The sequence below is a fragment of the Lycorma delicatula genome, chromosome 12, assembly GCF_047948215.1.
Source record: "Lycorma delicatula isolate Av1 chromosome 12, ASM4794821v1, whole genome shotgun sequence".
In the NCBI taxonomy this organism is placed as follows: Eukaryota; Metazoa; Arthropoda; class Insecta; order Hemiptera; family Fulgoridae; genus Lycorma; species Lycorma delicatula.
In genome coordinates this window covers 5,035,443-5,058,479 of record NC_134466.1, presented here as the reverse complement: position 1 = coordinate 5,058,479, position 23,037 = coordinate 5,035,443, and the positions used below count along the sequence as shown (strand labels likewise).

Below are 23,037 nucleotides of genomic sequence, written 5' to 3'. Positions count from 1 at the left end.
ACTGTGTAGCCGCGAGCCTTAACACACCAGAAATCGAGTCGACCAGGCGATCGAGTTTGAGACTTGACCAGATCGAGTTACTTTTTTACACTCTAAATATTATTCATTTATTTAATTCTACCGCTCACCTGGGACGCCACAACATAACAGACGACTAAACAGCAGCATTTTTTGGGAAGGAATTGCGACTTTCCAAAATTTTTTTTAAATATTGTTTTTATTTTTTAACCTTTAACAAATATGTCTAAGAAAAAAATATCCTTAATCAGGCGAAATCTCGAGATCCTGAGGGTGACCTTGCTCTACAGCCTCATCTCCATGACTTTTAAGTTAAAAATTTAACGGCATCAATCCCATATATAGAAGTAATCTGACTCGGTTTGGTCAAAATCGGTTCAGTAGTACCGGAGATATAAGCTGATTTAGAGGCCAACAACAAACACACGTAGGTACGTACACCCGAAAAATTTCCATCCGGTTTTTTGGGTTTCTTAGGTGTTAAAACGTCAACATCTGGTGAATACCCCATATGCCGAAAATCGTATCGATTACAATAGTTTCTCTTTTAGAGCTACACGCCACACGCTATCTAGACGGTAAAATAGAAAATCAAAATATTTAGTAAAATAATTACGTTCTATTTTAAATACGTTGATCAGCAATTACGTCGTATAACATTTTAAGAAACAAAAAACAATAAATAAATAAAAAAACATTAGACTAGTAATTTTAATTTTAGATTGGGTAAAATATGAAAAAAATTAGATTTTTTTTTTACAGACGTTTCGGAGAAAAGTACAGTATTACTATATTTATTCGAGTACCGCCTGCCACCGAATAAACCACGCACCACGATTTACGGACCGAAAATCTAAAAAAAAATTCTAGTATAGACCGGTATATTAAAGTTCAACAGATATGATAAAAAATTACGTAAATACAAAAATATTAAAAAAGTAAAAAATTTAATTCGTTCATTAAAACTGTATTTTAATAATTGGTTAGAAAATTATGAAACAAAAAACAGGAGTGTAAATCGTAGTTATTTATTTGACGTAAAAGAAAACGTGTAAGAAATTTGATTCTTATTAAACAGTAAAATACTGTAGACAAATAGTATATTAAAACATTATTAACCAAGAAGAAGAACCATTTGAAACCACAAATAAAGCAAAAAAAAAAATCTACAAAAAAATCAGTTTTATAAAAAATATATATAAATAAAAAAGAAAAATTACATAAGCTGATAATAGCATTAATTAAATATTTTGAATTTTAAATAATGTTTATTTTTGTTTTACTATTTAAGCTTTAAAAACTGACATATGTATTAAAAAAACATAATGGAAAATGAAACTTTGCTTCCAGAGCACACAAAAACTTCCTAAAGCAGAAAAGTATATATATATATATATATATATATATATATATATACTTGGGTTTATTTTTGCGGTTGAATAAATAACAAAAGAAAGATATTAAATTATTTGAAAGCCAACGTTTGCTACAACAGATTTATTTTTTATTTGTGGTGGAGTCTAAATACTACCAAATAATATATTTATAATTCTATCGACGATTAATTCTTTATTTCTCCCCTACTTGTATATATATATATATATATACTTGGGTTTATTTTTGCGGTTGAATAAATAACAAAAGAAAGATATTAAATTATTTGAAAGCCAACGTTTGCTACAACAGATTTATTTTTTATTTGTGGTGGAGTCTAAATACTACCAAATAATATATTTATAATTCTATCGACGATTAATTCTTTATTTCTCCCCTACTTGTATATATTAAAGTATATATATATATATATATATATATATATATATATATACGGGGTGATAAAAAGTATACGGCAGTTTTATACTGTCTGTCTTAGAAAGAATTGGAGTTCTACATAGTTAAAAAAAACCGCATTTCGGTGGCTTTTTCCACCATATTGAATCAAACTAAATTTGTTTTAAATTAGAAGGTGGATAAATGACACATGACTTCGATTTAAAATTTTACAAGAAAAACAACGGTGAAACCCGTTTTTCTCTCAATCCCTTCGTTATCGAGTTATAAGCATTCAAAATTGCGACGACTGAAAAATCGTGATAACAATAAAACAAGGTAAAACGCGCTGCATGAACAATTTTATCGCATTTTACATTTTTAATGCTTGTAATAACGAACTTTAAATAGTGCTATATAATATCGATGATAACAATTAACAACAAATTAAATTAATTTGTTTTTAACGATATTATTTTTTAAATAAAAATTTACTTCCAGTGTTAATATCAGCTGTTAGTTTACAACAATGCAGTTTGTATTACGTTGAAACAATGCAGTTTAACTCTTCACATTATCTTTTTTTGAATAAACTTATAATGGTAAAATTTAATAGTGCTTGTAAAAATTTAGTTGTAGGCGTAGCAGTTCAGATTTGGTTTTTCATATATATGTACAAAGCTAAAGAGAGAAAGATATACAGTGTTCATTTTAAGTTGCCTTATCGTCCACCTTTTCGTTAATTAAATGAAAAAAACTGGAAAATTATTGCATAACTTTTCCCGGATATTATTAATAAAAATTAAAAGAGTTTGAGCCAAAAGAAAAAAAAAAAAATCATATATATGTTAAGCTTAACAAATTTACTTAAGTAAATTTTTTTCTAAATTTAACACCCCTTCGATGAAGCCTAAAATAAAATTTAAAAAAAATTCTTGTTGCATTTAAAATTCGATTTCTATAACTTTAACAAATCGTAGACTTCGCTTGATCGCTCTATACATGAAGTATGGACTTTGAAAAAATGTTTGAAAAATATTGTAATAGAAGAGTGATACAACAAAAGAACAAAAAAAATATATCTCCGTTTTGAGTGGTGGGGGGACTCGTGTTTGAAAAAACTTTTTTTGGAATTGTTACGAGTTGTAGGTAAGAAAGTCCTTTCAAAAGTGTTTTATTTAAAATGCCTCGGAAGAAAATCGAAGTTTTCTCGCGATATCGGTCAACCCTTTATTACCAATGCTCCATATATAGAGGAATATTTAAGCCAAAATCGGTTTAGAAAACCTGAATATGGCTAAAAGCAGTGCGACGTATATATATGTACGCACGTAGGTGGCTAAGAGGGTTATAGCCCCCGCCGAAATTGACGGGCGATGGGGCTGCCCCCATCGCTCGAAAATTATTAGACCTTATCATTCAGGGGTTAAATCTGGTAAGTTAGATCAAAAAAATCTATTTTTAGCATTTTACATTTTCGTAATGTATAATATCTCAAAATTATTTCCCAAAATTTGAGATAAATCGGTATATAATCGAAAAAATTCTGTAATACAAATAAAAGTGTTTTTATAAAAATGATATAGTTATCAAAAAAGGTAAGACATTTCTGTTATAAAAATCTGTTATTAATTTAGAATTTTAAAAAAAAAATACAAAATTTAAATTTTGAAAAGTTTTTCGTCGATTGTATTTATTGTTTCATTATCAATTTTAAATTCTGCAAGCACTTTAAAGAGGAATATATATGTTTTTAAAGTCATCAAAAATTAATATTAAGTCATTATCTCTTCCTTTTTTCAAATTATTTATATGTTCCGTGCAATTCGTATACGAAATCCATTTTGTAAAATTTGTTGTATTTTCCAGTAGAATACATATGAATATATACACTTACATATTGAAACCAAGTTCAGTAGAATGGAAAACAGTTTCATTTCACTATGAAAAAAAGGTACTATCCAGCTCAAGACTACACAATGTGTTTTTCTTTTTTTTTTACATTTCATTCACTACAAATCCATAAACATATATATTTATTTATTTATTGAATATTTTTTATTTTATTTTTACCTTTCTTTTATATTTTATCCGATTTCTTTGATTAAATCAAAAGATATGGAAAAAATGTATACACATATATATATATATATATATATATATATATATATATACTACATTAAGAAGTATATCAAACCAATAGACAAGATAGTGTTCGGGGAGAAGGTGGAGAGAGAAAAGAACGAAGGAGAGAGCTTTGTTTACTTTATTAGGTTTCTTTTATTTCTAGAATGTTATTGCCTTTATTTTATTCTTTTCTAATTTACATGTTTATAAATTATATAATCAAGTACTGCATGTCTTTCCCAGCTATAATTAATAAAAATTAAAAGAGGAAAAACAAACCGACATACTTGGCATTTATAGACCTAGAAAAGGCGTTCGATAACGTAGACTGGAATAAAATGTACAGCATTTAAAAAAATTACGGTTCAAATACAGTGATAGAAGAACAATTGCTAACATTTACAGGAACCAAACAGCAACAGTAGTAATTGAAGAACAGAAGAAAGAAGCCGTAATAAGAAAGGGAGTACGACAAGGATGTTCCCTATCCCCGTTACTTTTTAATCTTTACATGGAACTAGCAGTTAATGATGTTAAAGAACAATTTAGATACGGAGTAACAGTACAAGGTGAAAAGATAAAGATGCTACGATTTGCTGATGATATAGTAATTCTAGCCGAGAGTAAAAAGGATTTAGAAGAAACAATGAAAGGCATAGATGAAGTCCTATGCAAGAACTATCGCGTGAAAATAAACTAGAACAAAACGAAAGTAATGAAATGTATTAGAAATAATAAAGATGAACCACTGAATGTGAAAATAGGAGGAGAAAAGATTATGGAGGTAGAAGAATTTTGTTATTTGGGAAGTAGAATTACTAAAGATGGACGAAGCAGGAGCGACATAAAATGCACAGGCGAAACGAGCCTTCAGTCAGAAATATAATTTGTTTACATCAAAAATGAATTTAAACGTCCGGAAAAGATTTTTGAAAGTATATGTTTGGAGTGTCGCTTTATATGGAAGTGAAACTTGGACGATCGGAGTATCTGAGAAGAAAAGATTAGAAGCTTTTGAAATGCGGTGCTACAGGAGAATGTTAAAATCAGATGGGTGAAGAAAGAAGCGTTTGGAAAAATATAGCTAAAAGAAGAGACAGACTATATAGGCCACATATTAAGGCATCCTGGATTAGTCGCTTTAATATTGGAGGGACAGGTAGAAGGGAAAAATTGTGTAGGCAAGCCACGTTTGGAGTATGTAAAACAAATTGTTGGGGATGTAGGATGTAGAGGGTATACCGAAATGAAACGACTAGCACTAGATAGGAATTCTTGGAGAGCTGCATGAAATCAGTCAAATGACTGAAGACAAAAAAAAGAGGAAAATCAATAAAAAAAAGGAATATATATATATTTTAGAGTGGAAACAAATTTTTAAAAAATTCTCAAAATATTAATTTGTAGGTTAAGCTTCACAAATTCTCGTTAAAATTTTCTCTAAACCTAACAGCCCCTTAAATTACGGCTAAACTATAATAAAGGAAATTTTAAAAAACAATTTTATTTGGGTTTATAATTAAAAGTAAAAAAAAAATAATTGTAAACGTTGCTTGATGGTTCTATACATTACGTATAAATTTTCAAAAAAATCTTTATAATAGGTTTAAATCGAAAGGAGTAAGAGAGAATGATAAAAAAATATATATTTCAGTTTTAAGAGGTGGGGGTTGATTTTTTGAATTTTTGGGGATTATTTATATATGCATTGCAGGCAACAAATTTGCAAAAGTTTTCTCCAAAATGCCTCTAAACAAAATTGTAATTGATTTTTTTCTGATATTCTCCCATTTACGGATTTAGAAAAAAAAATGAATACGGTCAATGCACCCCCATATATAAAAATATTTGACGTAAATTTGAAGAAATACGCATCGGTAAAAACTTGACTGAAGTCAAAAGCAGTGTGATACTCATACGTAGATACATATACAGAGTGTGTCACAAAGTTCGTAACCTATTCTACTCGTGAAAATAATGGAAAAGTTCATATAAACCCATGTCCTAAAGTTCTTCTTTTGTTAGTTACGGCCAGTGAAAGATTTTGCTCCGATTTTAGGTTCCGGTGGTCATACTGTAATTTTTAGGCGATATTTAAGGATCAAAAATAATGATTTCTTATGGTTTTTGACCTGGAAAATTGAATTAAGTAAGTCCGAAAAGCGTATCTGTTGTAGTTTGTGAGAAATATGCGGTGAGAACTGATAAATTCGAGTAAAAAACACTGTTTTTTATTTTTATTTTTGACATACAATAATTTTGTTAAACGGGTAAAAAATACATAAAACATTTAAACAAAACTTGTAGAGAATTTTATTCTGAAATAAGCCATCTAAGACAAGTTGAATAAAAAAAAAAAAAAAAATTAGAATTTTAAAATTCATAATTCGAATTTATTTAGAAACAGTACACCAAAGCAAAGTGAATTTTTCGTACCGGTCTATAATAAATGTTCAAAAATAAGCCCCACATTTTAAACTCACTTCTTTACATGCTTCCGTACTGCTCTTGTTGCTGTTTTTTAGTAACTTCAGGGCTGTTACTGAAGTTCCTCAGCCGCATCCATTAGGCGGACAATTAATTCCTCTCAAGAATATATTTTTGCTTTGTATACGATATTTTTAATCCATCCGTAAACGTAAAAATATAAAATATTAGATCAGGCGATCTTGTCGGCCAGGAATGTCCGCGACCGATCCATTTCTCAGAAACATGATGATTTAAGTGAGTGGAAACGGTACTGGAGAATCGGGGAGACTGCAATCGTGCCGGAAGTATTCTCTGCATCTCAGCACTAGAAAAATATCTTCAAGCGGCTGCAACAATTCTTGAAGAAAGTGGAAGTAGACTTCACCAACAATATGAACGGTTCAAATAGCTGAATAGTGAAGAAGGCCGCAATATAAATTGACGCTCGGTGTTGAAAATTGGCTGCCACAGTTTCATGAGGATTTAATTCTGCCCATCCATGCTCATTGTGTATGTTGTTGACGCCATCTCGAGTGAAATTTTCCGCTTCGGTAAATAAAATATACTTGTAGAGATGTCGATGTGTATTCCATCAGTTGCAGAACTTCAAGCGAAGATGACCGTTTCCTGGATGTAGATGTTGAACTGGCTGTTTACGATAAGGATATAATTTGTTTTGTTTAAATGTCCTCCAAGCCATCAAATCCGAAACTTCGATCCGCTTGGAAAGACGTCGAGTACTGACGCCTGAACTGCGCTGAACCGCACCGATAATAATTTCATCAATAATAGTATATTGATGGTTAGATCATTCGTAGCTGAACGAATACTTAGTAGTGGAACTATTTTCCAAATATTGCAAAAGTTGTGGTAATTGTTTTGGCATTTGGAATATTACGATTCGGAAAACGTATTTCATATTCTATTGCAGCAGGTGTAGCATTACCATTACACACACCCAAAATGAATACCGTATCAGTGTATTTCTCTGCTGTCAATAAGTACGTCATTACTTCAGTGGCAAGCCGATCACGTTCAAACTAAAATATACAGACCTTCGCTAAAGACCGCACAGTTCACAATACCCGGTTATACTTAATGTACCGTACAGAATGATTTGAACATTAATACAATATTGCGAACTGTTAATCAGCTGTTGTTATTTTATTGTAAACTTTGAACTAAAAATTTTCAAACAATTTATTTTATTTGTGTTGTTAATAGAAAAATGAGTAAATATAAAGTTTTTATATTTAATATTTATATATATAAAATAAAATTATCTAAGTTATTTATATCTTACAATTGTTTATAATCTCTTTTTTTTTAAATTAAAAAAAAAAATTGTTATTGCAAATCTTTCACTTCACCAAAAAATAATTTGGTTTTTGTTTACATGAAATAAGTACTTTTCTAACAAATGTAGTGATTGTTTCTAAATAAAATCCGAATTTTACTAACTTTTCTTTGTATTATCCAACTTATTTTACACCATTTTGTTCAGAATGAATTTCTCTATAAGATTTAATAGTTTTACCTGTTTATAACCCATTTAACAAAGTTATTGTACGTCAAACGTTAGAAAGTGGGTTTTTTATCCTAATTTATTGATATTCACACGAGATTTCTCAGAAAAGCATTGCGAATACGGTTTTGGGACCTCTTTTTTCAAGACAAAAACCATAAGAAATCGCTATATCTGCTTCTTATTTAAAATCCTAAAAATTTCAGGGTGACTTCATTTCACCCGGGTACTTGAAATCCTAGCGAAATCTTTTACTAGGCTTAACTCTCAAAGGAAGGATTTTAGAACATATGTTTATAATACTTTTTCTATTATTTTCATGAGTAGAGAATGGAGTATCTTGGGAAAACTTTGTGACAAACTTGTATATATATATATATATAAATATAACCACATATACGTCTAATTTAATATCGGCGGTCGATAACGGTAGCAACGATGTGAGAGGTGCGCACAGTATACGGACGCGCAGATACAAGCATCACTCCCACCGCGCAGTTCTCCACCATAGCAGCGCTGTAGCTCCACCACTCTCAGGCCCCAATAAAAAAGCGTGCACGAGAGTGAATTTTAATTCATCGTCGACCACCACCTGGAGAAGACCAAGAAGAAGAACATGGAAGAAGACAGAAGAACTTCCCTGGACGGCTCAAAGCGGGACCTTTCGGCGGATGCCAACATCCCCGCAGGAGCAGCAGGCCTGGCCGGCCCGCCGAGGGAGCCGCTGGACGCGGAGGCTACCTTTCCGCACCAGCTCCAGCTCCAGCTTGTCGGGCTCAGCAACAAGAGCCGGCCCAGCGCGGGATCGCTTGGGGAGAACCGCCTCGACTGCGCCGGCGAAAGACGACCGACGCCGACCCGACATTGTGGGTCTCTGTGGGCCACCATTGCCGCGCTGTAGCGGGGACCCAACTGGCGCTGAGGGAAAGCCCTGTCGGACTTCAATGGACGAGCCGCAACTTCCCGACTTTGTCGGAGACCCGGAAACAACAGCTCTTCTCAGAGCTAACGCTAAAAAACGGCCCTTTTCAGGGCCACCACAAGGTTGCAAATTACGTTTCGTCGAAGTCATTCGGCGACAATACATATAAAGATGCGTGTTTTTAAAAAAAGTCCTTTTAGAAATAAAAACAAAGCTGAAAGTTTTATTACTTGCGAATAAAAACTACATATATTTATATTTTTGTACATAGCTATCTTAAACTTCAAACACATTTTTCATAGCGTTTCACTAGCCGTAGAGATTCATTCTTCAAGAACTTCTGCCGCCATCGACTTAAACCGACTTAAATTTTTTACAGCGTGTGAAAATACCATACCTGACCGGGATTCGAAACCGGGACCTCTGGATGAATTCCGAGACGCTACTACTCGCGCCCCAGAGGCCGGCAAGAAATGATATCTTCTTTTTTTTGTTTAACCTCCGGGTCCGACGTTGGTATTGCTTCAGATGATGAGATGAATGATTTGTAGCGTGTGTGAAAAGGCCGTGCCTGACTAGGATTCGAACCCGGGACCTCCGAACGAAAGGCCGAAACAAAATGATATCTGCGAGACTCTTACCGTACGGAATACAATTTCATTGTAATTTTTTTGAATATAAATAACTAAACAAATCGATGAAAAAATTGTTGTTAACAGCTAACTACCGATCGATATAGTCAGCCACTCCGATCTCCGTGGTAGAGAGGTGGCGTTTCAGCTTATAATCCGGGGGTCCCGGGTTTGAATCAGGTCAGGCACGGTATTTTTCTACGCTACAAAATTGTATTTCCACGTACAACCTTGTGTGGTGAATCAAGCGGAAAAAAAAGTCCATCCTACGCAAGTTTATATTGGGTCTATAGGCGGTAAATTCAAAATTGTTATTACTTCACATCTCATTTATAAACTGTACATTCAATCCTGCGGTTTAGTTTTAATAGTGATATCACAAATCAGGATTTGAAAAATTTAATTGTAAATAAATAAAGATTAGATTTCATTTTTTCTCATCAAGTTTAAGCGGTTTTGAATACTTTAAGTAAGTAATTACGTACGCTTAATCTCTTTCTAAGTAGCGGTTTTAGTGTCGTGGGAGGAGAAAACGGTTTAACTATATTGTTTTGTAACTTGCTAGTAATCGTGCTAGTTTGATAAAACTTTGTAAGTTAACAAAGTTTTCTAATTCAAATTGAATTTAACAAAGAAAATTGCCGATTATTTGATATAAAAATTGTACGAATAATTAAATTTTATTTTACCACCGCGACTTATTTGTTAGTTCTATATAACACATTTTTTTTGGAATTTTCTAAAAACCTCTCAAAATACTCTGTATTTAGGATGCTCCATGAAGGAAGGAAAGTCTATTTATGAAAACTATATTTTTCTATCAGTTTGGCTTTATTTTATTTAAAGATTTTGTATATAAGTATTTTTTTTTTTAATTTTCTTCATATTTAGTTCGATTTTACTTATATTAAATTATCTGCAAACAAATAAATTATTTATTTACTAACCTTTAATGAGAAATTTATTGTACGTTTTTTTTTTGTCTTCAGTCATTTGACTGGTTTGATGCAGCTCTCCAAGATTCCCTATCTAGTGCTAGTAAATTTTCTAGCCTACCAACCTTTTTCAAGCTTCTAACATTCCACGCTCCGACTAGTAGAATGTTATTTTTTAATTTTCTGGTGACCCCTTCCTTAGTAGTCCCCACCCGGAGATCCGAACGGGGGACTATTTTACCTCCGGATATTTTACCAAGGAAGGCGCCTCCATTATTGCTATGTGAAAATGCAGAGAGCCACATTTTCTTGGAAAAAAAGCAGCTGTAGTTTTCCATTGCTTTCAGCTGCGCAGTACTTAGAGGACTGAGTGATGTTGATACGGCCGTTTAAGTCGTCCTGACTCACGCCCCTAACAACTACTGAAAGAGCTGCTGCCCTCTTTCAGGAATCATTCCTTAGTCTGGCTCTCAACAGATACCTCTCCGATATGGTTGCACCTTCGGTCCAGCTACTCTGTATCCCTGAGCACTCAAGCCCCCTCACCAACGGCAAGGTCTCATGATTCATAGAGGAGGTTATTGTACGTAAGACCTAAAAAATTTTATTTTACTAAAACCAATTTATGTTTTACAATAATTCTTTTAAAAATTAAGTTATAATTTTAGGGTGAATTTTATTCAATTTTTCGGCTCATCTAACTATATCTATACTTTTGTATAAAAACGAAGAGGGTTTTTGATTGTTCGGGGCAAAGAAAAAACTACCCGATAAATCGCAATGCAATTTTTACCCGTGGCATAACTGATAACGTTTTTGGATATATTTCATCTCGAAAAAAAAATATATGTAGTAACGGACAAGTATAAACTTTAACGAATTGAATTAGTAAACTGTGAACTGTGTGAGCACGGTTTGAACTAAATGATTTGAATCAAACGAATAAATGATATTAAAAACATAATAAAATTAAATTTACATTAAATAAAATCTATATATTGTTATATAAAGACGCGAAGAGTGGTTTTCTTTGTTCGGTATAAACAGAAAAACTACTCGGTCAATCGCAACCAAATTTTTACTCGAACTTTCTTGGCTTAAGTGAGAAGGTTTTTAGGTGTATTTCATCTCGAAAAATCTGGAAGAACCAACTGACAGGTTGTTTTCAAATTTTCAGGATACATTCGTGTTATCCCAGGGAAGGATCTAAGCGGTCAACCGAGCCTCTAGCTCCCTTGAAAGTTAAGATATTAAAAATTTCAATTATTTCTTTACCGCCAACAAGGGTGAAGTTGTAAATTAAAGATATTCATTAAGGAAAAAAAACATTAATCCTTTTACTTCATTATTATATTTCTGCCTCCATAGAAAAGAAATAAGTTATGGATTTCTCGTCGTCAAAGGTGCGTGTACTTTGGTTACCGTAGGTACTATAAAAAAAAAAAAAAAAAAAAAGAGAGAAAGCCTCAAAAAATTCTGGAGGCTGGGGATGAATCGTGGCGACGATTAGGGACCAGGGAGGTAGCCTTCTTGCCTAGGGTGTTCGGGCTTCACTGGCAAGTGTAGTGGGGTCGGGGCTCCCCGATGATGGCATCGAGGACCCTCAGGTATGAGAGGAACGCGTGGGGGTAGCGGTACGCGGAAGGCGTGCCAGCTACATGTAGGTTAGGGACGGGGAGGGTAGCCCCATCGAAGAGGGGGGAGTTAGCTGCCCGAATGAAGTGGTTGGCTCACCCTGAAGAGGCTTTGGGGACCCCGGCGGGAGATCCTCCGTAAGGAGGCAGTTAGGGTGGGCAGAGACTGCTGCCACGGCACTGCAAGGCGACCATGCTATGTCTTAACAGGCGGAGGCTGGTTGCCTTGGGGTGCTTAACAAGATAAAAAAAAAAAAAAAAAAAAAGGTACTATTAGTTAACCCACCGGGTTGGTCTAGTGGTTAACGCGTCTTCCCAAATCAGCTGATTTGGAAGTCGAGAGTTACAGCGTTCAAGTCCTAGTAAAACCAGCTATTTTTACACGGATTTGAATACTAGATCGTGGATACCGGTGTTCTTTGGCGGTCGGGTTTCAATTAACCACACATCTCAGGAACGGTCGAACTGAGAATGTACAAGACTACACTTCATTTACACTCATAATCATCCTCATTCATCCTCTGAAGAATTATCTAAACGGTAGTTACCGGAGGCTAAACAGGAAAAATAAAGATACTATTAGTTACCCGGAGGTCCCGGCATGGCATTTTCACAGGCTACTCGTGATTTATCTCATTCTCTGAAGCAATGCCTAATGGTGTCCCGGAGGTTAAAAAGGAAAAACCTACTATTATTCTGCCTTTTGGAATCTAGTTTCTTTTTCAGCTTTCTATAAAACCTGAATACTTTAGTTGTCGGAGCCCTCTGGATAGACGGGAATGCCGACCGAAGCGAGCTCTACGAGTGTCCAAGGCGCCTTACCCCTGTAACTCGAGAATGGCGAGTGAAGCGAGCTCTACATCCCTGAGGTAGACTCCGGGAGGTTCAGAGAAGCCTCTGAATTGGTTCCGGAGTTCACCTGTGCCGACCTGAGTCCTGAGGGTTCAGGGCGGTACATCTAATTAAAATTTCAACGGAATTTTTTACCCTTGGAACAAATCAGGTCGCGTGCTATGTAAATGTAAGACGAAGTTTTTCCAAATCTATATTTTTTTAAACTATTTTCTTTATTTTAACTTGTAGATCATCGTGAAAATTGTTTCCGTTTGTTCGTGAAACACTCTGTATAAGTGTAATGTAAATCGGTAAGAATTAGTTCCTTCTTTAACGTTAATGATTATGTTATAAAATGGTATAATTAACTGAGACGGTACTTAGAATGTAACAAGCAATTGTTATGACAGTCCTGTGTATATAAATGACGTCACAATTTACATAAGCTGTACACGAAACGACATGAGATAAGCCCTTTGACCGTTGTACTGTTAGATATTAGTTATTCAGCAACATGATTTACTACTGTCTATACCCTCACCCTAATTAGATACCCACACCCTAACCGTATTTAATACAACTAGTAAATTCTAAAGTCGTTCTAAGAATTTAACAAAGGACAAATTAAAATACGTAGTTTTATTATCTGGTACACTACAGTAAAAAATAATTTAATATAAATAAATACGGGGATCGGCAAGAAAGTAATTTTTTTCTTTTTTTTTGAAGGGTTTCTATCAATGTTATGATCTTTTTTTATTATTTCATAGCTCTCATTTTTAGTATACTTTAGAAGTAAATTGCGGGGAATTTTTTTCGCACATGTTAGTTTAGGGTCAATTTTATCATGTAGTGCAAAAACGAACGTTTTTGAAATTTATATTTTTTATTTCCCTAAAGTTAACTGATGAGGCTCACATTAACTTATGCGAAGTTTATGATGTATGATCGCTTAAAAGAACACACGTAACAGAATTGATTCAAAAAAATTCCCTTCTGCAGATTTTTTTCAGTCGTTGGTCATTGAAGAAAACCACGTTTCGGTTAAGCAATTGAAGTCGATGAACAGCAAATCAAAGCCAATAAATTGAATCGGATAGTCGTTTAATTATGCAAAGAGATTAAGTATATTTCAAATATGAAAATTACATTGAATGTCTTGGATTCGTTAAGATAGCTCGATATTCGGATTCCGTCCTCATTTTTTTACCCTACATCCCCGAGCCAGACATCCAATTAAGTATACTCGACTCGGGGACGTGACCTTTCCGGATTTTTTAATTGCCTGCCTCTAATCTCCGACGGAAGAAACCAGGCCTGGCTATGCCCTTCCCAGCCCCACCGCAGGAGACCGGGCCTCGGTCTTTCCTTTTGCCAGCCTCAAACCGACGGCGCAGGAGCTGAAGCCGCCAAAGCGTATCCGGGAACCCACACCGCCGGCCGGGTCTCGGTCTTTTCATTCATTCGCACCTAACGGACCCCAGGAGTCCCCGCTCCATCACGGGAACCCACACACCAGGGAATGTTAGCCCTCAGGAACGGGGCTGTCCGCCAAGCCCTGCTATAAACTAAAACCCTCAGTATCCCGGTCGTCTTACATCATCTTCTTTTATTCTGAGGACTGCTCTTGCAAATATTGCAATATTATGCCGGTTTGCGGACATACCCAAGAGCCACTCCGAGAGCTGCTCCGGTCGGGTACGCATCAGTCCTGCATTTATACGTTGTTCCTCCCATCGTCTGCACACGAAAATAGTGTGTTCGGCATCGTCAACCGCATCGCAGTAGACGACGCCGATCATTGCGTAATGTAATTACATTACACAACGATTCGACTGCGATAAGCGTCTTAAACGCGATGTAATCGACCCTATTTTGAAACGAATCATCACCGGTGATGGAAAATATATAGCCTATGGTAACATCGATCGAAAAGCGCGATGATCCGGTTGAAGCCACGTCAAATGCTAATCAAATCAAAAGAACGTTCATGCTGTTGATTCGGTAGGATTACAAATGTTTTTTGTATTTTGAGACGCTTCCGTGTAACTAAGCGATCAATTCGGACTTTACGGTCTACAAATAATGAAATTGGAGGAAGCAATCGAAGAAAACCGGCCAGAATTGAGAAATCGCAATTCAGATTTCGTCCTGGTGGAACACGAAGACGATGCAAAGCCTCACATATCTTTGGTAATTCGTGAAAAATTATTGGTGCTCTGTCGGGAAATGATATCTCATCCACCATACAGCCCTGATTTTGCACCATCAGATTACCAAGTGTATCTGACGTTTGCAAAACTCTTTGAACGGTAAGTGATGATCTGAAATCGCTTTCGGTTCAGTTTTTTGTCGATAAGGACCAGAATTTCTACGAGCACGGAATCATGAAGTTTTCAGAAAGATGGCAAAAGGTTATCGGACAAAATGGAAAATATATAATTCATTGAAATTCATTCTTTGAATAAAAAATAAAAGAATATTGTTTTTTACTTCACACTACGAAAACGAAATTAGCTTCTTGCCAACCCCAATATTATATTGATTTCATATTTTACAGATAAAAATAAGAAATTATCCGGTAACCATTTATTTATATGTAAGAGAAAACATGGTAAATCCTTAATCAAGGCAGAATCACAAAATATATAATAATTTATTTAAAATTTAAAAACCTTAGACAAATAAAATAATTCGCAATTCAAAAGGCATTAATGGATATTATTTAAACAAATATTGGAGAACACGTTGAATGGAATGCAAAATATTCAATTTTTTTTTAAATTAGTATTATTTAAAAATTCTATTTTTATTATTACTACTGCTTTATAAAAAAAATTGAGCGCTTACTGAACTGAAAACTATCCTCTAAAACTTTTGTGAATTACTTAGCTGATATTTGGCGAGAAGAATTTGAAAGCAGGTTGGCCAACAATGAATACAAAACTATTGTATTTGTTTCTATTAATTTGCCGAAAGATATGATATCGTTACCTCTAAAACAAGTTGTCCTTTGTTTTTCTGTTTAGCCTCTGGAACCACCGTAAGGTATTACTTTAGAGGATGAATGAGGACGATATGCATGAATGTAAACGTCTTGTCCAGTCTGAGATGTGTGGTTAATTGAAACCCAACCACCATGGAACACCGGTACCCACGATCTAGTATTCAAATCCGTATAAAATAACTGCCTTTACTAGGATTTGAACCTTAGAATTCGACTAAGATGTCGTTTTTTTTCTATATTCCTCCCCCCCACCCCATAATTTTCGTAAAGACGAAAAAATTTGTCTTGAACTTCGTCTAGAAATTCGTTCTTGAAAGGAGTGAAGAAAATGTTTCCAAATTCTCTTAATTTCCTTCTATACAAAAAAAAAATCAGTATATTTGGACTTGCCAGTATTCGTCAGGTAAATATCTAAAAAGCAATCTTGTGTTTTCTTTTTAATTTCCATTTTTTAAGAGATTTGACAGTGTATGGCGTCAACCGTCACAGCCACTGTCACTGTTATCTGCGACGCGACTGGCTGCATCTTACCCCGGTTACTTGAATTAAAATAGAAAAAAAGATTAAAAAAAAAGAAGAGAATCGAAGTACGGTCACCTCTTAGTGGTGTTTGTTAGGCAACGTTATGAACCGGGAAAATACATTTTTACCCGTACGAAGCACGGGTAACCAGTTATAACTATTATTTTTAAGATGGAGGCCGACTATTTTGAAACCCGCATTCTGTAATCACTCAAAATTTCGTGTCCTGTACTGATCAAAATATTGCTCTGAAGAAATTACAATACACTGATAATTTTTATAAATTAAACAGGTTTTAATTTTTATTTTTCGTTATTATTTTCGCAAGCATGTGTTTAATGAACACGAGCGGGTGGGTCTAGGGCCAGAGCTCTCTGACCGTAGTTACGTTATACAGGTCATGCAAGGAATGAGTAGATATGAATCAGAAATAATATATATAACTTGATAGATGTATTATACAGAGCGGGACACAGTAAGTTGACACATTTGAATTTTGGTTTACATATTTATTTTTAAATTTAATATGATTACAGCTTTACATATTGTTTATGGAAAGTTCTTTTACCGCATGACATGTTCAATTTTTGGACCCCGTTATGCCTTACCATCTCCTCGTGGCGAGTTTAAGTTTTGGATGACTATGCGACACAAGTCCTGTTGAATCCCTTCACACAACTGAACTATCTGCGAAGGCATTTCCATAAGATTTGCAGGTATTAATGGATAACGAGGAAGGTTTCTGTTTATAGAAAAAAATTCAAAATTTTTAAATCCGGGCTCAAAGTTAGCCAAAAGAAACCTCCATTGTGACAGCCGGGATAGCGATTTGAAATTACGGGATTAAAAAAAAACTGAATTTTTAAAATGCAATACAACATTAGCGGTGTGAGGAGGTAGAACATTCTTGCATAAACCACTGAATATCTATAGGTCACTCAGTTGCGAGCGTTTTGGGTAGAAAATCATCATTTAACATATAGAAATAGCTTTGAAAATTAACTGTGTCGTCGAAAAATACTTCTGCTATCGATCCTTGACTGGATAAAGCTCCCCGAACGGAAATTTTAGGCCTATGTTGTTGTTTTACATGAACGATATGTGGTGCTTCTGTGCTTCGCAAAAGCGAATATTTTGTTTATTAACAGTCTCATCGATGTGAAAATAGGTCTCGTCTGAAATCCAAGTGTTGAACAGAACAGTACCTTTTCCTTCCGAGTACTGTATAAACGACAATCATTTTTGCTTGTTTGGTTATGTTAATTTATGCAAGTCATGAAACAGCTTGATATTAATGTATAACATTCTTTGTAGGAATTTCGTCGTGTAGATTTTCCCGGACTACGTTGCATATAACTCGAAGCGCTTCGATATTTTTAGGAGATTAAACGGGAGCTGTTTTAGGTCGTTTCTCTTCTTTTAGACCACCTTCTTCCTTAAATTTACAGTATAAACGGAGAATGGTGTTTTTTCCTGCAGTCCATCGAGTGTTAAAACGAGCTCTAAATTATCGCTGAGTCACTGTAACGCTTTTTGATTCAGTATAAATAAACACAACTTTATCGCGCTGTGAATAAGACAAACGTCCGTGACCGGTCGTAATTCAATAATAAGTAATGTGTTGCATAAATATAAATACTGGGATATCTATCGGTATTTCCAAGAAATAGCGATTACGCATGGATAATATGAAACACCAGGTAAAACCATCGATTTACTATCGACTTTATAATCGTGTCAACATATCGTGCGTCACTCTGTACGTTATATAAATCGGTACTTACGTATTAACGCCACCGCAGCTAAAGCTTTATTTAAAAACAAAGTACTCAATCGGATTTCGGTGGAAAATGGGACGATATAGAGTTTAACATAAATTCAAAACAGTCTCTTTATTAATTTTAATAAATGGTTATAATTTATTTATTTTATAAATATATAACCAAACTTAACCTACACTCGCTTCGTTCGCTAACCTTGACTAATTAACAGGAGTATTTTGATTATTTAAATAATAAATAATTGCAAAAATTACTGAATTTATTAAATAAATACTCAAAAAATTACGGTGTTAATTAGTAAAGGGCAGCGAGGGAAGCGAGCGTAAGTTAAGTTTGGTTAAATTATATTTATAAAATAAATAAATATAAATAACCGTTTATTAAAATTAATAAAGAGACTGTTCATTTTCCACCGAAATCCGATTGACTACTATGTTTTTAAATAAAGCTGTAGCTGCGGTGGCGTTAATACGTAAGTACCTATAAATCTTATCAGGAATTACTTGATATCTTTCTAAACGAATTAAATATAAAAAAAATTTACCTGCATTTATCTCGATGGATATAGAGAAAACATAATAAAACCTAAATCAAAGCGGAATCACAAAATACAAAATAATCTATTTACAATATAAACGCATAATACAAATTATAAAATAAATAACATATCAGAAGGCATTAATGAAAATTATTTAAACACAAATTTATATACATGTTGAATGCAGATGCAGGAAATTCATCGTTTCATTTTTATATTTTAAAATTATAGAGTAATAAAATTCCCTGCACAGCGACTGTCTGCCTTGTGCAAGCAAGATTTTAACTTCATCATACTCACTGTACTATTACTAAATATACTATTGTAACAGTTTTCTAATTTTTACTTCCTTGTACGAAGTAAAGGGAGTATTGTGATCGCGAAAAATTTCGGTTTTCAGTTTTCAACGACCATTCCTGAACCCATTTTGACTAGTTTCGGCGTGATGTCTGTATGTATCTCGCGTAATTAAAAAACGATTACCATAAGATGTTGACATTTTGTATTTAACTTCTAGTTGTGCACATCCCCTTTTGATTGCTATCGACTGAACCAAAAGTGTCAAAAAATCCAAAAAATTCGGATTTGTTACTTTTTCTTAACTGTAGTAATAAGCCGTCATTGAAAGATTTTCAACGATATATCATATAAGTGGTACTTATTATCATCGATTCCAGAATTATAGCCAAATAAAATCTTAAAAAATGAAATATTTGCATCTTAAAAGGGGAAGGTATATCGGTTCAAAACAGATTTCATCTCCCTTTTTTTTTAATTTAAATAAATTGATTTACTAATAATTATCAACCTCTGATTGTTAAAATTTTTTTACGATAAATAATAATTCTTCAATAGTAACAGAAGTTATTAATGAAATAAAATTTTAAGTATTTTTCATTTACAAAAAATTGTGTATATATAATTTAATATGTACAAGGAAGTTATGTGGTGTCCACACCAGATTTTTGTATTACAAGTTATTTTTACTTCATTTTCATGTTAAAAGTAAAGATAAGTGTTTTTTTATCGGATGGATTGCGTTAAAGTAAATTAAATTCATCATACTGTTATATTTTGGTTTGCTCTACGATTTCATCAGACAAATTATAGAGATATGTGCGAGGGTGTGTGCGTGTGTATGTGTGCGCGCGCGCGACTTTAATCGCGTCAGATATGTTTGGGCGTCTATAACGTACGGTTGTTTAACTGTTTATTTACTTTTAACTCGATAAATTGTCGATAATACTACGTCTGAGTGTCAACCCACTTCAGTATATACGAGTACGTATGGAATGTAGTATGAGTGCAGTAACCGATTTATATCGATTATTATGCTAATACTAAATTCGACATACGTACGCGCGTGTACATTCGTACGCATTTACCATACTGACCTTACATTATTTCATAGATAATACCAACATATTCTTGTATGCGATGATTGTATAAATACATTTCAAGCGATAATGAATATTAATGCTCGTTTCAAAATTATATATATGCTTCTACCCGTTAATCTCAACGCGTAATAAACAAATTAATTTGTGTTGGACTCAAGCCGCATAGGAATCACCGGGCAATGAAGTCGATAAGTAGCTTTACTTCCAGATGACTATTCACGAAGTAAATTCAATAGTATGTGTTTTATGGATGTTAGTTTAGAACGGTGACGTCATTAAGGTGATAAATTTACCCGTATCAAAAGTTCTCTGTGATGAGAAGAGATTCGCCCGTATACACTTTAGATAGCTATCGGCTTATGTTTTTATTGGCCATTTTAATAAAATACTGAACCGTTTAAAGAAATCATCCTACAAATTTATTTAAAGTACGAGGCTCGGCTGATAAATTTTGCACACTAGCGTGCTACACGGTGACAAAGGTATTATCGAGTCGGGCGTGGGAGCCCGTGATAGCTAAATTCCCCACTATAAAACTACGGTAATGAGTTGAAATCCGTTTACCGGCTTGTTTTCACTAGCAGTTAAAATGGAGTCTAGTACGGCCGGTATTTCAACACGGTTAAAACAGCGCGCAGTGATCAAATTTTTAACAAGAAAAACTGTGAATCTTACGAATATATTTCATCTTTTAAAAGCGGTTTACGGTAGTGAAATTGTGAGTGTTGAAAATTCGCGAATGCGAAGCCGGTAAAGCGACAATTGAGGACGCACCTCGCAAGAGACGACCGGTTTCTGACGCTAACGAGAAACAAATAAAAGGAGGTGAACGATTTGCTTCAAAGTGACCGGCGAATCACCCGGCAACGCATCGCTATTCAGTTAAGATTATCTAAAGAACTCTCGCTTTCAAAATCAGCTGATTTGCGAAGACGCGTTCACCACTAGATCAATCCCGTAGGTTTATACGAATATATATATATATATATATATATATATATATATTTCACCTTCTTCTGGACAAAATAACTACCGTAATTTTGCGCCAATCACTTTCAAATTAATACATAAGATATAACGATCAAAAATCTTGGTCGAGTTCGTTAATGGGCAAAATCGGACCATAGGGATGAAAATGCGAGGGGGGCTTTTTCGAAAAAAAAAGCAAAATATCGCTATAAATTTCTTCTTAAGTAAAATATCGAATTCGTTAAAAGTTACTACTAATCGTTAAATAAAAGCCTAAAACGTATTTAAGTAAAGTTTTTTGATATCACCGTCCATTGGCCCCTTGGGTAGAAAAATGGGGTTTCGTAGACAAAAAGAATCATACCTCCGTTAATAGGCGCAGTATCGAATCGGTTTAAAGCGGTCGTTAGTCCTGTAAACATTACCTAAAACTTTGTCTGAAATAGTTTTTGATATGACCAACCCTTACGGCAAGGGGTGAAAAAATTTTAAGAAGATGGGGCTTGTCGTATGCTAAACATGCAACCGTTGTCGTATAGAGTAAATTTGAAGTTTTTCATAAGTTTAAGGTGGAAATCCTTTTTATCCCCTACTCAGCACCGGTGAAGCCTACCTCCGCCTTCCGGCGTGTCGAAAGGGATTTTTTTTAAACGCATAGTGAAACATGAGTACTGAATTAACATATTTAATCGCAAAATTTATTGTACATATAAATTTGGTCGCTTTCAAAATTTAATATTATTTAGTATTTTTGAAGGGCGTATAACAAAAAAATTAAGAGTGATGGAGAAAAACTGACTTGATTTTCAGATTCAGCGCACAAAATAGATTGAAATGTACGTATTGGTGTGTCTGTTCCGAAAATGTTTTTCTAATTAGTACACCACTGTTACCAGTCAGTCAGAACATGTTATTTGATATATATAGATATATATTAATTTATACGGCATAGATGAAGTCCTACGCAAGAACTATCGCATGAAAATAAACAAGAACAAAACAAAAGTAATGAAATGTAGTAGAAATAACAAAGATGGACCGCTGAATGTGAAAATAGGAGGAGAAAAGATTATGGAGGTAGAAGAATTTTGTTATTTGGGAAGTAAAATTACTAAAGATGGACGAAGCAGGAGCGATATAAAATGCCGAATAGCACAAGCTAAACTAGCCTTCAGTAAGAAATATAATTTGTTTACATCAAAAATTAATTTAAATGTCAGGAAAAGATTTTTGAAAGTGTATGTTTGGAGCGTCGCTTTATATGGAAGTGAAACTTGGACGATAGGAGTATCTGAGAAGAAAAGATTAGAAGCTTTTGAAATGTGGTGCTATAGGAGAATGTTAAAAATCAGATGGGTGGATAAAGTGACAAATGAAGAGGTATTGCGGCAAATAGATGAAGAAAGAAGCATTTGGAAAAATATAGTTAAAAGAAGAGACAGACTTATAGGCCACATACTAAGGCATCCTGGAATAGTCGCTTTAATATTGGAAGGACAGGTAGAAGGGAAAAATTGTGTAGGCAGGCCACGTTTGGAGTATGTAAAACAAATTGTTGGGGATGTAGGATGTAGAGGGTATACTGAAATGAAACGACTAGCACTAGATAGGGAATCTTGGAGAGCTGCATCAAACCAGTCAAATGACTGAAGACAAAAAAAAAAAAATTATTAGGCTAAATAAGTCATTTCACAGGAAAATACTGTCCCTATTGTCTGGTTTGGTAAGAGGGTTATATTTAAAAAAAATTACATTAATACATTTAGACACAGGGATAATTCTAATTTTATAAATATCCACTAGAAATTTTTTCATTCAAATAATACATATTTTAATAACAAATAAGTATATTTTATTTAACACAGATTAATTTCACTTAATTCTTTGTTATTCGTTTATATTAATTCTAAGTTATCAAATATATACATTCGATGCAATTCTATATATACATTTT

General features: G+C 34.1%; 1 protein-coding gene across 3 annotated transcripts in view; it reads left to right on the top strand.

Annotated features, from left to right (window-relative positions):
• Ac78C (adenylyl cyclase 78C) overlaps window positions 1–23,037 on the top strand; it is a 686,763-nt gene that overhangs the window by 191,518 nt on the left and 472,208 nt on the right. The gene's annotated exons all lie outside the window — the stretch shown is intronic.